The sequence below is a fragment of the Furipterus horrens genome, unplaced genomic scaffold, assembly GCF_987537825.1.
Source record: "Furipterus horrens unplaced genomic scaffold, mFurHor1.1.pri manual_scaffold_6, whole genome shotgun sequence".
In the NCBI taxonomy this organism is placed as follows: domain Eukaryota; kingdom Metazoa; phylum Chordata; class Mammalia; order Chiroptera; family Furipteridae; genus Furipterus; species Furipterus horrens.
In genome coordinates this window covers 675,342-692,819 of record NW_028327176.1, presented here as the reverse complement: position 1 = coordinate 692,819, position 17,478 = coordinate 675,342, and the positions used below count along the sequence as shown (strand labels likewise).

General features: G+C 53.4%; 1 long non-coding RNA gene across 1 annotated transcript in view; it reads left to right on the top strand.

Annotated features, from left to right (window-relative positions):
* Positions 1 to 538: 538 nt before the first annotated feature.
* LOC150005572 (uncharacterized) overlaps positions 539 to 17,478 on the top strand; it is an 84,432-nt gene continuing 67,492 nt past the window's right edge. The window contains exon 1 of the long non-coding RNA XR_016511886.1: positions 539 to 656. This is a non-coding gene — a long non-coding RNA (uncharacterized LOC150005572). The remainder of the gene's footprint in view (positions 657 to 17,478) is intronic.

The following is a 17,478-nucleotide window of genomic DNA, read 5'->3' as shown; positions in this document are numbered from 1 at the left end:
TAAACTCTAATTCAGGTCAACTAAGGTAACATCTCTTGTGGTTGATACACCAAAATAAAACGGAGCCGACGTTTGGAACCACCCTTGGCATCTCCAGATTATATTCTGTTATGAATGAAATCACATCATTTCCAAGAAATAATTATACATCTAAAGTATTTCTCACTCATTAACTTGTGTCTTAACTGCATCAAAGTGTGAACGAAAAGAACAAGCTTACAAACTGGCAGGTAATGGGCCCATTTAAGCAGTAAGTGCCCTTAGTTTGACCTTCAGACCTAGATGGGCACTTAAAACTTAAATATTTTGGATTTCAAAGTAAATTAACTAAATGTTTAAAAGTACCGTCTGCGTGTCCATTATAGCCTCTCCCATCGGTGTTTCTGAGTGAGATCGTGGACAGGTTCTTAATGTGCAGTTAGCTGCCTGTCCTGAAACGTAGCTCTTGGTTGTAAGTGTCACGGCACGAAGGAGAGAATTCTCCTCAGTCTCTCCTCTCTTCAGGTGCTCACTGTGTTGTTTTGTCCTTTAGAAAATGAACCAGGAGGAGAGTTGGTGAAATCACGTCCAGCCGGCACCTCCAGACTTCCAGCTCTGACCGACTGAGGCAGCCGCGTCTGACGCAGAGAGCACTCACCCCTGGTGACTGGGTTCAGGTACCTCCCCCTCTGCCCCCCTCTTGTGGGACTGAGCACAGGGTCCTCTTCCTGGGCCCCCACCTGGGCCCCACCTGTCACTCCACCTGGCTCTGAGAGGCAGTTAGGGGTTCTGCTGTGCGTCTTCTCCAAACAGCTCAGGAGAAGAGCTGTTTGCAGTTACATCAGACGATGCGTCTGTGGTTCTTGCTGCGGAAGCTCCATGGGGCGGGGAGTGGGGAAGGTGGGAAGACGGGCATCCTCTGGGCCCTGGGAGGGTCCTCGGGATGCCAGTGGGGGAAAGGATACGAGGCCTCAAGTGGGATGCTTTATGTAGGATCCCTGCAAACACGCCCACCCTTGCTGCAGAAGTAACGGGCTACTGAAGGGAGTGACTGACTTTTTGTCCCCTGTGCGAAGTGTGGTTAGGAGTTGGGGTGGGGATCGCTGCTCGGGCAGCGTGGGTTTCGGGGCATCTCCTGAGCCAGCGGTCAGCGCGCGTGCAGGGTGACTGAGCCCCTCTGTCAAGTCTCTGCTTCCAAATGTGTGTGTGCGCTCTCACGGCGCGCGGGTGGGGGTCTCCGTGCCTGCACTGGGGAGGCCGTTCTGTACATTTGGCTTTGCTGTCCAGGTGCTCATTTCTTAGGGTGCTCCGAGATGAAATCCCCGGCCTTTAAGGTGCACTGCACGATAGCATTTTACGGGCCTGCCAGCTACCGCACTTGCCAGTCTGGTGGTGGGGCTACTTGCTGCTCCATGGAAGCTCCCCCGGGAGGGTCTTCCCTGTGCTGCAGCTGTGTGGGTGCTGCCGTCCCGGGGGCTCCCTGAACTGCTGCAGTAGGTCACACTGGCTCTGACTGCTTCCTCGTCCGTGCCCTGCTCACTTTTCCATGCACTCGTTGCTTCTGTTCTGGGAAGGCATTGTGTGTAATTTTCTTTTCCCTGGAGTTAAAGAAAGGCCTGTTTGTGTTGAGTTAAACTCATACTTGAGTTTGAAGTCAGTCAAAGTTTCTGAACTTATGTGCCTGATGTATATAGGCTCTCTTGTTTTGTGCAATCCCATTTACTTTTAGTCATAAGTTAAAAATCATGGAGTGGACTATTAAGAGTTTAATATTTAAATGTGTGTTTGTTGAGTTGACATTTCTGACATGGAGTTAAATGTTCACCTTTAAATAGTTACCAACGTAGTTTACTATAAAGCATTCAAATACAAATATCACCATGAATTAAATAAGCACAATGTGACAATAAGCTAGTTTTCAAAGAAAAATCCGTGTCTGCTGGACAAGCTTGGCCTTGAAGAGGCTTCCCAGTGACGGCATCACACCTGGTTTTCAAGGTGGACTGGCAAGTTGGGGTTGTTCAGAGAGAAGGGGAGATCCCAAGGTCTCAGCGGGCAGCACCCCACAGCGGCCCTGGAGAGGGCAGACTCCCCGGGGTGTAGACGAGTTGGGCAGCCCCCTAGAGTCCCCACAGGCCCCCAGCCAGCGAGCCAATAGTCCTGGCAGCAGGAGCCCCCAGTGCCGTGTGGCCCACTTGCAGGGCGCGGCCTGTGTGCCATCTCCCCCGCCCTCACTGCAGGTCAGTGGCTGGGAGGCGACGCATGTGATAGTCGCACGAGAGAGCTGCGTGGATGCAGCTGATGGCCACACTGCTGCTCAGTGACTGCTGGGTGCCTTTCACTCCTTAAAGATCAGGGTTTGGCCCTCAGGGATAATCAGTATTTGCTGTATGTCATAAATACCTTTGTCCGTGGATGAGGAAGTCAAACAGTGGACTAAAGGAAATGGGCGAGCATTCCAAAATGGGAACAGTAATACGTTCTAACAGTGGCTTCTGGGAATAAACTGTAAATCTTCCCACCATCATCTGCAAGAGGAAATGTGCACGTCACCGTGACTGCATGGCTCCGAGCGGGCCAGGGGTCTCGGCAGCAGCTCCCCGCACTACCATGCTGTGGGCGCAGCCCCAGGACACCCGGTGACAAGTGTGTGTGGTCGCGTGCCTGGAGCTTGGACGAGAGGAACGGCAGGTGGGCTTGGGCCTCGGGCAGCAGGTTGCCAGCCAGTGGTCCCTAAGTCACCTCAGTCACTTCTGAAGAACAGAATATAACTCCCTTCAAGTCCTGTTTCTAACACTCACACAACAGCCTGAAGTCGCCGCCGCAGGCACGTGGCTCCACAGACGAGCGCTTGGCTGGTGCGCAAGCTCAGGAACGAGACTCGAGCTGGGACAGAAGGTGCACAGAGCCCGTCCGCAGGCTGAAGACAGCAGGTCCGTTCCATCTGTGAAAGTCAGGGTGGCGCCCAGGAAGCCCGTCATCGTTAAAGAGGAGACAGTTTTCTAGTATTTTTCATGCTTATATCAGCCTGTCTGCCAGGGAACATCCTGAAATCATCCTGAATATTGTGTGGGACATAAAATCTAATTAAAACATTACCCGAGTGTACTGTCCCACTTGGACCCACAGGGGGTTATGTGTGCCAAAACCCCAAGCCCAAAGAGGACGCCCCCACAGAGCGACCAGCGATGCAGTGTCCGGAGCTGGTGCCGCCCTGCAGGGCGGGGCCGCCCCACACCACTCAGAGAGAGGGGGCCCTCTTCGCTTTCCCAAAGGCTCTCTCAACTCCAAAAGAAAAATGCAGGGAACAGAGAGAGTAAAACACCGACTGCAGAAGAGAATTATTTCAAATTGTATTAGGTCACCTATCAGGAGTGTGAAAAGGGGCGGTTAACCTCCAAAGACTTCTGTGATGCCACAGGTTAATTTTTAAAAGATCATTTTATGAATGCCTCAAACTTTTTATCTTATTTGGGATGTGAATTAGTAGTATAGATCATTTAGTCAAAATGCGGAACATTAATTGACATTTTCCACGGAAATGATTTGCTTGAACGCATGTATCTTTAAAGCAGTACTTTGATGATTAATAAATTATCTCAGGATAGATCAGAACAGGAGGAAATGAGCAAAAGAAAAATCTCAGAAACATGATCTACAGACACCTGCTCCTGCCACATTGCCCTAAGCATTGAAGACAGGTCTGCTGTTCCCTCAAGTAGTTTAATGTCAAGCAGAAATTTGGGTAAAAAATTGGAGGCGGTCAGACCAGAGGACAAACCCTAACCCATCACCATCTGTGTGACTTTGGAGATGTTATTTATTTAACTGCTTGGATGTGAACCTCAGTTTTCCCATCAGCTAAATAGTTGTCATAATTTCTTCTCAATGGGACTGTTACAAGGATTAAAGGAGATATAAAGTACATAAGGAACTAAGTTCAGTCCTTGAAACAGAAGGACGTCCTGCCAAGCAGCTGAGCTGTTTCTGAATCGGGCAGTGGGCGGCCTTCCTATCAGACAGAAGTGCCCGGGCACAGCCAGCAGGCCCCAGTGGGGCTGGAGGGGCACAGGTCGGTGGCCTCCCCAACTTCTTGGAAAAGGGAGAGTTGTTGGCAGGCAGCTGATCCATGAAGAGGCCAGACACATCACTTCTGCATTTGAGACAGAGCATCCCAGGGCCCGTCCTCCTCGGCTCGGCTGCTTTATCCAGAGCTGTCCAGGGTGAGCTCGGCGTTCGCGGGGCTCGGGCCTCCGCACGGCGGTGACAGCCTCTCTCCTGTATCCCCAGCTCCCCACGCAGAGTGGGCCCCGTGTGCCGGGCACTGGAGGTAGCTCGTCCATGAGTGAGTGAGCGCTCACGCCGCAGGGAGGCTGGCTCTTGTGCGTGCTTGTGACGCAGAGGCGCTCCCGTGGGCTGACCTCGTGTGAAGGGAGGGTGCAGCGCTTTCTGGACTGTGTCTGACGTTAGTACATACACACACGATTTGAGGTTTTTACTGGGGGGCGGGGGCTGCTGTCAAAGATGGTGGGAAGATTCACCTTTCAATTTATGCCATAACTTTAAATTTAGTTTCCTGGTGAGTGTACATATTGCGATTTGAAGTGGAATCCGGTGCATTTGCTCACACCCTCCACCTTCGGCCTTTTCCGTCCAGCACCCTCTGACCTGAGTCCGTGAACACCCATCTTTGCCCTGCAGGCCTGCAGACTGCGAGCCTCTGGGCTGAGGCTGTGCTTTCTTCCAGGCTTCTCGTTCTGTTTCTTCCAAGCACAGGTGCAGGGATGGTAGTTAGCTCATATCTAAAGGAAATAAGTGCCTTTTCAAAAATAAAATGTATTGTTGAGTAAATTACTACAAATGCCATTCATACACTTACATGTATAATTTTGTGCATCTGTGTGACATGTTTTTTAGTCAACTACTATACACCAAGGATAGATACAGTGTGGAATTATAGAATTCTGCCGCAAAGTTGTTTATGTTTAGGCATTTAATTGAGGGTGAGGATGGAAGGGTACGTCCACCAACAACAAAACATTAGCATGCACTGCGGCAGGAGCTGTGGGGCTGGCGGGTGTAAAGTAACGAAGCGTGATGCAGCCCACAGTTGGGAGCGTGTCCTTGTCCCTGGAGAAGCCATGCGGGGTCCTAGAGAGTTGACGCCTGGGCCGCGTTCCTAGGGGGCCTCTATGCCTGTCCCAGATGTGGGTGTCTCCACCATCACACTGGCCACTGGAAGGGGGGCCGCGGAGGGCGTGGGGCCTGTGAGTGCAGGTGCAGGTCTGGAGCCCGGGAGGGGCCGCAGCGAACTGGGGCCGGGGGTGGGGGAGGGGGAGGGCGTGAGCTGACCTCCCCGTGAGGACGACGGAGTGGAGGTTGGGTCGGAGGGAAGGCCGGACAGTCGGCAGGTGCTCGGCCAGGCTGGGGCTGTGTGGGATGAGGAAGGACGGTGGCTTGGGGGCCGTGAAGCTGGCGTGCAAATCACAGCAAGACACAGGCTTCTAATGCCACCACCCGCGGGGGGGAGTGGCCCAGCCCACCTCTCAGCGCCTCGGCGCTCCCATCTGCAGTGGGAGGGCGCCGGCTCCTCATTGACGAGGAAGGAATAAAGTCGCGCGGAGCACCTAGCGCTCAGTGGCTGGCACGCGGCCCCAGCGCCTTGAACTACAGTTACTGTCGTTACTGTCCATGAAGAACCATGACATACTCACTGCGCCATAAAGGGGGGAGGTATAAGGTCTGCTCTTCTTCTGAGTTATGTTTTCTGCTGCTCAGACCAACGGCCTCCACTTACCGTGCAGCTGGGCCGCCAAGGGAGACACACTCTGTGAACGATGCAGGAAGGTTTGGGGGCTGTTTTTTGAAAGAAAAAAGTCAGATGTGGAAGAGGAACAGAGATACGAACACACATATGTTTGCCTGTATTTGCATAAGGTTTCCAGAAGGAGAGACAAGAAGCTCATAGAAATGTTTACAGGCATGGGCTGCACTGGGGGCATTTTCACCCTTTTTATTCATTTATACGTCCCTTTTTACTTATTTGTGAACCATGCAAATATAAAGGAAGGAGAAGAGGACTTGGGGAAGGAAGGAACAAAGGAAGGAAAGAAGGGAGGGGGTAGGGACAGATGGCCTGAGGAGCCTGAGGGGAAAGGCAGGGAGGGCCCTGGGTAAAGGGGGGGAGAGAGAACCCCCTGCCGGCTCCCCTCGTCACCAGCGTCTGCGCACCAGACTCACTGCCTTTGGGTAACCCTCGCCTTCCCCATAGCTCTTATGTGTCATGCAAGCTCTTCTCCTAAAATTCTCTATATTTGTTTTACAAAATGTAAAATAAGAAACTGAATCATTGCTTATTCAACAATGGAGTTAGAGCTTAGAGGCCAGAGTTTCGCCCTGGCTGGTGTAACCAAAAGGCTGCGGGATCGATCCCCAGTCCAGGCACGGATGGGAGGCAGCCTGTCTGTGTTTCTCTCCCTCCCTCTCTCCTTTCTCTCTCTGTCTAGGGAAGCAGTGAAAAAATGTCCCTGGTGAAGATTTTTTAAAAAGCCAAAGTTTCAGAATTATTGAAAGAAAGTGTTTTCTAAAACAACATTTAGGAAATAACTATGAGATCACAAAAACATGGAAAAAATAGCAGCAGCCATAAAGTAATTTTTAGAATGATAAAGGGAAAGGGACTTTATATTTTATGTTCTACAGAAGAACTACAGAGAACATGCTATGGACAGTTGGGGGAGGTGTGAACATGGACTGAATGTTGTATGATATGATTGAAACAGTCAACTTTCTTTTGTTAAGATGAACCCTTAGGTTACATAGGAGAACGGGTTTTATTCCCCGTTAGGAGGTAAATGTTGAAGGATTTAGGTGTAAGTAGCTATGATGCCTGCAACCCGCTTTCCACCGGCTCAGAAAAGTGTGTGAGAGGGAGGGAAGGTCTGTGAGCGTGTGTGCGAGAGAGTTCGTGGGGGGCGGGGGGCCGGTGTGCGTGGGGGTGAGCACGTACCCACAGTGCTTGGCAGCGAGTACAGTATGGCCCCTGAAGGTACAGGGTTGCCTTTACCACATCTCTCTTTAAATGTTTACTTCTTAACATCTACTTACCGTGGTCGCAGTTAGAGCTGAGCTCGCAGGTGCCGTTGCCGTTCCAATGAGGATAACCTGCTCGTGCCCCAGCAGAGCCGAGCACAGCGTTCAGGGCTGCCTGTTGAGCGTCACCTGGCCAGCACGGAGCCCCGTCCACCCACGAGGACAGAACTGGCCCTGCGTGTGGATAGCCTTTCCAAGGGGAAGCCTGTGTTTCTGACAGAGCTGCAGATGAATTCTGAGTACGAGGCCTCTCCACTCGGTGACATTGCCTTGACTTGTTTTGTGCCTGATTGATTAAACTAAGTGTTACTGTGACAGGACACTCAGTGGGAGGATTTGCGTACCTGGAGACCCACGTGTCAAGGCCTGGAGACGAGAATTCCGTCCTCCTGAGCAGAGGGTGTTTGCTCCTCTGAAAATCTGTCTCTCATCAACCCATGGCTTATCTCCTCCTTCCACGGCTCTGACAGCAGCACTAAGCAAAGTGTCCGGGCTCACAAACGTGTGTCTTTTTCTTCATTCCCACACCGCGAAGAGGCAGCTGGCCAGTCCCCTCTGCATGAGCAGCTGCTGCGGTGATCTGTGCCACTAGGTCTCCACTACAGGACAGTGAGCAGAGCTGAGGAGGGACCACAGGGACACCTGGGTCACCAGAAGTCATTGCGGGGGGCTCGGCGGGCTGGGGGAGGCGAGTGCTTGGCTTCAGGGGCACGGGCCACCGGCACTGACAGGTGTGCACAGGGCGGCAGAAGATGGGAATGAAGTGCGGGGCACATGGGCCAAGAAGAGAGAGCCTAGGAGGATGCACGGAAAGCAAACTGCGAGGAGGGGGAGGGGAGGAAGGAAGGAGGAGGCAGAACAGCAACATACCAAAAATGTGAACCTGAATCTAGGAAGAAACAAAAACAAACTTTTCCTGCATGGCCTTGACCCCTCAGCCAGTAGTGTTACGTCATTATAATCCAGTACAACAGTACGCTAATGAGCCAGATTCCTCAGGAAGGACTGAATCATGTTTACTCTTCTTGGTTCAGTATCTGTAAGAAAATTACTGATATGAAATCTGTGCTTATATCTTTAAATTTAAAAACTTTGCTGAAGGGATGGCATTAAGGCTGCATTTGTTGCGTTCAGTGCCATCCCATCAGGGACGAACATCACGTCTCTCAGTGAACAAGATCAGCAGCATGTTTGCTTTTTTTTTTTTTTGCACGTCCCAGAAATCCTCTCTGTACCTGGTCATGTCCCCTCCTTTGCCGCGTGCCCTCCGTGCTGCCTCGACGGGTGCAGCAGAACAGATAGGAGCCCCTTGCTCGTCCGTGTGGCTTCCGTCTCTCACTCGTCACCACTCCAAGCAGAGGATGTGAATTCCGTCTCAGTTACAGCTCTTCACAACTCCTCATCAGGAATGTGCAACTAATGGCCTGCTCTTACAGGAAATGTGAACAGGTGTGCCTTGGGCAGACAGGGTAACAGTTGGCATTCTTAGCAATGTGAGGGTGCAGTGAGGTCCCCACCCCAGAACTTGGGAAGGTGGCAAATCAAGTTACTCCAAGCACCTGTCAGAGGAGAGCCATGCAAAGCGACTTGAGAGGGATAGGACCCTCCCGACATCTGCAAACTTCACTGTCGTCTGGACTAATCCACACGGACGAGGCTGCTTCACAGGGGAACTCAGACGTAAACTCAAAAAGGGTAATGAGAGAAGTTTATTTCTTGCTCCTGTCACAGCCTGAGGCAAGTCGGGCAGCCCCTTCATTCTCTGGCTTGGCCATCTGGAATCTGTGGTGTTCTCGAAAGCAGTGGGGCCTTAAGAATGGTGCAGGACGTGTGGGGCCAGGCTAAACTGTCATTTGTTGGAAGTCCGAAGCCAGGTCTCAGTCCTGCCTTGAAGGAAGCTGGGAGAAGTCCCCGTGGGCACATGGACAGGGCAGGAGCTCCTCTGGGCCCTCATCAGACTCCGTCCTCGTAAATCTCATCAGTCTGGCGCTTGCAGCAGGGCTGCTGACCGAGAAGGCCGTGGAGCACGCTGACCTGCATCTGTTGCTCTCGGACACAGTCACACTGCTGCTTCCACTTGAAGCCAGTCTGTGACCTCGGGGCTTGCTTCATATGCATCCGTCCTGAGCAAACCCCCCTGTGTGGGCCCTACTTCTGACACCACAGACATGGACACCTGACCCTAGACTACTGTTTTTCAAGTGGTCCCAGAGCTGCCCACATTAGAATCCCCCAGGTGCTATCTTTAATCCTCACCTGAGGACATGCTTATTGATTTTAGAGGGAGGGGAAGGGAGAAAAAGGGAGAGAAACATCTATCAGTGGCTTCTTGTACACACCCTGACTAGGGACTGAACCCGCAACCTAGGCATGTGCCCGGGCCAGGAATCAAACCTGGGACTTCCCAGTTAATGGGGTGATGCTCCAGCCAACAGAGCCGCACCAGCCAGGGCGCCTAGGTGCTTTCTTAAAATAGATTTATGATCTCCATTCAAGACCTGTTGTATCACAGTTTCTGGAAACAGGGCCTAGGTATGAAAAACTTTTAAAAAGGCGCCTCAAGTTCTTCCGCACATCGATGCAGAGCTACTGCCCCAAACCAGACCAGTGGGTTCCATCTCTGGCTCCTGGAAGCGGGCTGCCCGCCCCAGGCCTGCATTCTCACCACAGGCCCAGTGCTCCTGATCCTTTCATTTCGTCAGGTGTTATCACTCGACCTGGCCAACACGCTTACTCAGCCTTCTCTTACTTTTTCTTTCTTGCTTTGTACCTTTTTGTTGCTGGAATGTTCCACACACGCACGCAGAGCGGCGTGGGCCCTCACTCCACGCCCCTGAGCCTCGAGAATGGCAGCGCTCCCTTCCCCCGTGCCCCACCCGCCCTTCCTTCCGCAAACACGAGGGGTGCACTTTCATCTAGAAGCACTTCAGTGTGGATTCCTAAAATACAAAGCTGCTTCTTGTAAAAGCCTAGCCACCCATCAGACCTTAAAAAAAGTCTTCATTATCCTCAAATATCTGGACAGGATTTAAAGCTCCAGATTGTCTCACAGCCTCATTTTTGTAGGTAACTTGTTGGAAACAGAATCTCAGTGAGGCCCACGTTGCATCTTACTGACTGGTACCCCCTTTGGTGGCCTGTGTAGTTCCTCCCCCTCCTCTCTGCCTGTCGCAAAGCTGGGTCATGTGTCCTGTCGGGGCCTGCGGCCTGGACTCAGCTTATTTCAGCCCCTGGTGCCACTTGATATGTCCCTCTGAGCCCTGCTCTTTGCGCAGACTGGCGCTTCGATCAGAGACCAGTTGCATTCAGAGAGGTTGCGTGTGCCACCCTGTCCTGTCACGGTGAGGGCAGCAGAGATGTGGTATCTCCCGAGGTTTTGTGTGCAAAGCTTACGTCCTCTTTTATGTGTACAGCTGATGATGATGATAAAAACTGACCCTCACTGAGTCCTAACATGGTCATGTGCATGTGGTGGGCACAGGCTTCACCACACTTGACCCCTCCGCGACCCCTTGAGGCTGCTGCTTGACTCCTTCCACCTGTAGCCAAGGCTCAAAGAGGGCGGCTGCTTCTCACCCACGGTCGCACAGCAGTTGTGGGGCAGCCCTGGGCCCCCTCTGTACCTGCTGCGTGGGTGGGCCCGCCCAGGGCTCGGCCCGGTGCCCGTGCACCTCGCACTTCTGACTGCAGCAGCTTGTGTGTTCGTGAGCGTGCAGAGAGAACGGAGCAGGAGGCGCGCCCCGGAGAGCGCTCTCTAATGGCGTTCTCAACAGTTTCATGTGAAGGCGCGTGGCAGCGGCAGTCGTGGCACTGGGGTCTGTTTCTCAGGGCCATCTGACTGCCTAACTGGGCTGCGGGCTGCAGGCTGCTGCAGCCTCGGTGTGAGAAGCTGCTCCTGGCTCTTCCATTCTTACAAGAGACCATCTGTGCAGGCAATCAAGAGCCACTCAAGAAGCGTCCTGCGCTAAGAGCTGCCCCCTGTTGGCGGTCTCGGCACATGCATGTCTGTAGTGGGTGCTGGCCTGGCACGTCACTGAGCCAGCCCGTTGTCCTCAAGGCCCCAGCACCCCTGTGGTCTGGAGAGGGAAGCAGGCTTAGAGCCCACGCCACCCGCTCTGTGCGGGTAGATACAGGGCAAGTCACAGCCTGCAGGTGAACCCCTTTCATCGGGATGCAGTGCACACCTGCGTGCTCATCAGAACCCCCCCCCCCCCCCAACACACAGTGTAAACGGGTCTTGTCCACCTCGGGGCCTGTGGCAGTGGAATGGGTGTAGTCAGGAGGCCCCATGAGGATGCAGTGCAGGCCCCTAGTGACCGTCCTCCTTGCACATGCAGTTCAAGCTGGAGAGCAGGCCCATGACTGCCATGCTGACAGCCTTCTGCTTCCCAAGTGTTGCCCTGGGTGGAGCTCCTGGCTGTGCCGGACGTCTGGGACAGACAGATGTCTCAGGAGCTATCCTCTGTCCCTGTGCTGACCATTCCCAAGAGCCACTTGTCCTTCACATGAGACAAGAGCAGGCGAATCCTATTTCATGGTAGAAGTCCTTTCAAAGGGAGTTAGCCTTCGACTCCACAGGCCGGTGCCGCCCGGATCCAGCAGAGGCCCCGGCTGCACCCGCTCCGTCCCCTTTGAGTGAGACACACAGGCATCACGAGTCAGCGCCAGAACCTGCCTTCCCTTCATGTCGATGTCACAGCCTTCACAGGTGGTGTCAGGGCCTGTATGTGGATGGGTGCTGGAGCGGGAGGCAGAGCCATGACTGAGTAAAGGGCTCCCCTGTCCTTAAAGCCCAGCATGAGTCAGGACAGTGACGGAACCCGACTGAAGGCTGCTGCCCTTGGATGTATGAGTGTGACACAGAACAGGCGTGTCGGGCGCGTTTCCGATGGGCGCCTGCAGGGTTGGGAGCGGCAGCCCCAGATGACAGCCCGGAACATGCCGATGATTGGTGGCGCGGCTCTGTGCCAAGCGTGCTGTGTCACGGCTCTCTCCGAGTCTGCCAAACCTCTCCTTGCAGACTTTTTCTCCAGGAAACAATGGCAGGGGATCAAAAGCCTTTTTTTAAGTCTGCCTGGCATTTGCCAAAGCGTATGTGAGATTCATCTCGCTGATAGTGCAGCAGACCCCAGCCATGGACACGGTGAGCTGGGCGTGTGGCTCACTGCCCCGACTTGCAGGACAGGCACGGCGCAGAAGTGTGTGTGTGGCTGCCGGCCCACCCAGCATAGAGATGCGGTCTCCACGGGGAGAGGAGTTCACTGGAGAGAACGGTGGAAAGGGCCAGGGGCCCAGGAGCTCAGTGAGGACCCCGGTGTGTAGTCCTGCTTGGAGAGCAGGGGGTGACTCATAGCTGCATCGTAATGACATGACATCTCTGGGAGTCTGCTCACTCCTTTTCTGCTTGCATGAGGAGTTCCGGCGAACAGACCCTATCTGTTCACATGAGGGGCGCTGTCATGTACAGAACCCCCAAAACTACCAGCATGAAACTCTGTGGTAACAGGTGTTTTCTCTTAAAACTAAGTGAAAGCGAAGTGAAGCGCCTCACCCACTGAGCAGACCAGATACAGCCATGGTGGGGGAGGGGGGGAGCAGTGGCTGCTGGGCCCTCGGAGTAGGCACTCCGTGTGTGTCTTGCCCCCAGGTTCTGTCTGGTGTCACACGTCCAGTGCATAGAGCATCTGTATTTCTCCTGGGCCTCTGACTGTCCATTTAAAAAAAGAAACATTTAAAAATAGTGGGTATTTTTTGGCCTTTGTAGTGAAATTGAAGCAGAGCCTTTAAAGAAGTTCCTGCTCATCCTTGCCATTCCCTGCGTGGGAAAGTAATAGTATCAAGATTATTGTCTTATGGAACTCTGCTCATGGGCACATCAAGTTTGCCTAGTTACTTGGTAAAATTATGAGCCACCGAATGTGTTCTTATTAAACAAATGGAGCAAAGTCCTGAATGATAATACTTTATACATGCCACTGTTGCTTTTAAAGTGCTTTACGCTCTCTGTAATTTCATCATGCAGTTTTACAGGCTGAGACAAAACCTAAAAACAAAGCTGATGATTATTGTTCCCATTTTAGACTGTGCATTCACTCATCTGCACTTTTCTTTTGTAAAAAGTGTCTGGATTCCATGTTTCTGAACGAGTAAGAAGCCATAGCTATGGAGACTGAGCTGTTACTTCACCAGCATTTCAGCAGTTCCTGTAATTTGCCAAACCAAGTGTAGTATGATCAGAATTTTATTGCGCCTGGATTGGCTTGAACGACATCGTGGGCTTTCCTCCACATTGATGGGAATAAATGGAGAGAAAAAGAGTCTGGTGTCCGTTAGAAACCTTGGCAAGACCCAGCTAGGACATGCTTGTTTTTGTTCCCCTCCCCCAGCATCTCACCGCCGCTTCCGCTTCGCAGCAGGCGTCTCCCAGCCTCTTTGTACCCCTGCCGGGACCCCCTGCTCTGCCCCAAATGGCGCTGGGCTTTCCTGGTGGCCCAGACCCACGTCTGGCACCACGGTCTGTATTGGGGCGGAAGGTGCTCTGTCCCCCGACCCCTGAGCAACTTTCGCTGACTGGAGGACAGACAGAAAAGAAGAAAACCAGCCTGAAGCCCCTTCAGGAAGGACACAGGGCTTCCATGCACAGAGAGCGGCAAACTTCTAATCTACGGTTAACTTTCAGTGAGACTTTGCACACTAGCTCATGAGAATTCAATAGGCTGAGTTTTACTGAAAGTATTTTACATAAAAACTTGCGATCACCTGTTTATTTACACGCGCTGATGTGACCTTCCGAGAGCAGACTCCTCTTTTTCGGTCTGTGTCGCACAGCACTCTCCTCCACGGCCATGGTGTTGGCGGGACAGCGGGAGGCGGTGTTTTCAGGAAACCCGATCTCAGGCTGATGCGTCAGTGTTGGTCATTTGAAGATCTAGGTAGACATTCCGTCACCTTTAGGACCAGTGGCTTGGGTGAGTGTGACTGTGTGATCACGTGGGGGTTACCTTGGACTAAATGAGATGGTGCCGCTGTGTTTCCTGTGTTGCATCTGACAGAGACCCCCAGGAAATTTCAGGTAGTTACAGATACAAAAATGCTTCCACCTTAGATTACTCATCTTAAAAAGTAGTACTTCTAAAGTATACTTGGGTCGCATCTAACGGTTCTGAAGGTCACTCTTGTGGCCAGTAAATCCCGTTCATGTCACCTACGAGCTCTTACTAGCTAGCTGTGACATAAAGCCCCTTCCAGGGAGAAGTGACCTTCAGATACTATAGATATTTGGGGATTACAACACAGATGATTGCTTTTTTAATTTACCAGTTATACAAATTTAACTCAATGCTTTTTGAAGAAGTTGTCCGAAGTTAAGATTTATCATTTTGTTGACAGTATTTACTTTACTCTTTAGGTAATCAGTTAATGCCTCATTAATTTCAAGTGAAGTGCCAACACAGATTATTTTTAAGTTTCCTAGTGACTGAGTGAATACATCTTAATTGATGTAAATGTTACTCAGGCAGAGTGGCTCACTCAACAGGTGGTGATGGGCTCTGAACCGCAAGGCTGACAGCCCTGCCTGCACGTTAGGAAGGGCTGCTTCCTCCCCCACGGGCTGAGGAAGCACAGGCCCTCCCAGCACCAGCGTGTGCGTGGACAGAGAATAGAGTACTCCTGTGGGGCCCTCGCCCCTTGCGTGCCCCCAGGAGCAGGGCTGGGCTGTCAGGGCACCCCCGTTTTCTCCCTGCTGCGCCGACCCCCGCTCACCAGCGCGGCACCTCTCCTCACCTGCCCTTGATATGCTAGCTCTCTGGTTTGTCTGTGGGTCCCCTGGTGGTGTCCCCTCCTTCCACTTGTTTTCCACCTGGCCCACCCACACCTGTGCGGAGCGGCCTCAGACCGGCTTACCTGCCAGCCTGACTCACGCTGAACTCACTGACGTCACCAGCGAGCCCTGCTCCCCAAAGCCAATGGACACTTCTGAACTTCGATCTCTGGGGCCTCCAGACTGCCTGTGATGTGACCGCTCTCTCAGAGGCTCCCCCCTCCTCGCTGGGCACCACGCCCTCTGCTGTGCCCTCCTCCTCACTCTGCTTCGTACGTGTCGGGCATCCCAGCCTCAAGCTGCAGCCCCCGCTCTGTGCTCGCTCGTTCGTCTCTTCCACGGCCACCGTCTCCAGTGCCACCACGGGCCGGACTTGTGCTCCCGCACTCTCAGCGTGGTCTGCTCGTCTGTACTCGTGTAGATGCAGGACCGTCCTGACCTGGATGTCGCTCAGACCTGATGCCAACTGTGGCCACCGCCGTGCCTCTGAAGACTCCTCGGCCTGTCTCCATTTGACTTCGATGTCACGTCTGCAGGTACAGGAGCTGGACTTGCAGTGTCCTCGCCATTGTTCCCGGCCCCATAACGTCCTCCCTCCGGCACCCCCACCCCTGCCTCTCACACCTGGTTGGAATTTCACTGTCTCTCACCTGGAGCACTCCAGGGTCTCCTCACCCAGGCCCTTGGTTCCGCTTTCCCTCACATCTGTCCTCCACCCAGCTTTTGTTAAAACCTCTGTAAAAGCTGGGCTTACCCATGGCCCTCCCTGGTCCAGGTCTTCCCACGCCTTCACGCAGCCTCGGGTTGAATTCCCTAGTGTGGTCTGAGGGTTATGACAGTCTGGCTCCTCCGCCTCTCCAGCTGCCACTGCATGCCACGTGCCTGACATATCGGGGTGCAGCCACCTGGGGATCCCTGCAAACACACTGACGTTGCCTGTGCGTGCCTCTGCGTTTGCTCTGAGGCTTTTGCCTGGAACGACATGGTTTCGTGTAGTCTGTGGTCCTGCTGGCCAGTGGGCCAACCCTCAGGCTCCTCCTTGGGCCGCCGCCTCCACCTGCCCCCGCTCCCAGCTCAGCTCTCACGGGGCTCGTTTCAAACAAGGCACCACGCTTCCCGCCGCGTCTTTTACTTCTTTCCGCTGCTAGAGTAAAAGGCTTCGTGAGGGCAGGGAACCCGTCCTGTCTTCAGCTCCTGCCCTGAGGTCATAGGGCTGGCCACACAGTCGGCATGGTGCCGAGGGGCGCTGCAGCACTGAGGGTCCCGCGCGGTGCCTTCCTGCCGAGCAGCCTCCTCCCTGGCACGCCCCCCACGGAAGCCCAGGGAAACTCGGCGTGCCGGCTGCCTGCCCCTGCGCCTTGACTTCCTCCTGCTGTCCTGCTCAGGACACAAGATCTTTTCGACTCCAATATTCATAAAAGCAGTGGTCTGCTCCCACTTTGGTTTATGGCTCTGCAGGAAAAACTAAGCTCAGTTTGTGACTCAAGCAGCACCTGGGTTAGGCACTGTGTTCAATGAGAAGTATTAGAGGGGGTTAAGTTATCACTTCTTCCTGTGAGTATGTTCGGAGAATGACTCCCACTGAGTTCTCTTGGGCAGAGTAGAGGCTTTTATTTTCAATTGACTTTATGAGTGTAAATATGTTTACCCCAGTTGTTCCCTTTGTCCTCAGAGGATACACGTCAAGACCCCAGTGGGTGCCTGAGACCGCGGGTTGTGTCGAGCCCTACGTATGCTGTGCTTCTTCCTGTGCGTACGCAGCTCTGATGAAGGTTCATGCGCAGACCAGGCACAGTGAGAGACTCACAACAGCAGGGACAATACAATAGAACAACTCCGACAATTCACTGTAGTGAGAGCTTTGTGCACCTGGTCACTGTCTCAGGCAGGGGGTCCCTGCTGAAGCCTCCGCACGGGCTCCGTGCTTCCTGGCGCAGCACGTGGGCGTCGGCCCGAGCCCGTTTACTGCCCTGTCTCCCACCGCAGACCTGGTGCCTTTTCCACTTCAGCTGCGCGCCTGCCCCACCCGCTGGCCGAAACTGCTGCCGTTGGAGGCGCGGCGGCAAAATCAGCACGGAGTTCTTTCCGTCCTTCACAGTTTCGTCCATCAGGTCTGACCGGCGAGCCGAGGGGAGGAGGGAGTTGGTAACCCGCTCTGCCCGCAGCTCAGCACATGGGGACCCAGACCCGTTCAGGGAGCACCGAGCCACGCGCACCAGCTGCCTTTGGGCCGGTGAATGCCTCTGCTCTCCGGACCTGTGCCCCCGCGGTGGCCGAGGGTCTTCAGAGCGCTCAGCCCAGTGGATGCAGTCCGCCTTAGCTGCCCCTCCCTTCCCTCTGGGGCTGAGAGCTGCATTCACCCCTCAGCTTCCTGTTTTTGTAAAGACAGTTCCCCTTAAATTCCCTTAGACCTTACCAGCCTCTCTAGGGGGAATTTTATGTGATTCTCACGTTGCTAAATTTGCTCTGTTCAGAGTAGAATTAAGAAACAAAGGAAGGGGGAAAAGTGCAAGAGAGAGGTGGGAGGGAGGGGACTGTGCACAGAGCAGAACTGAGGGAGGTGACCTGTGGGGCTCTGTCCCCTC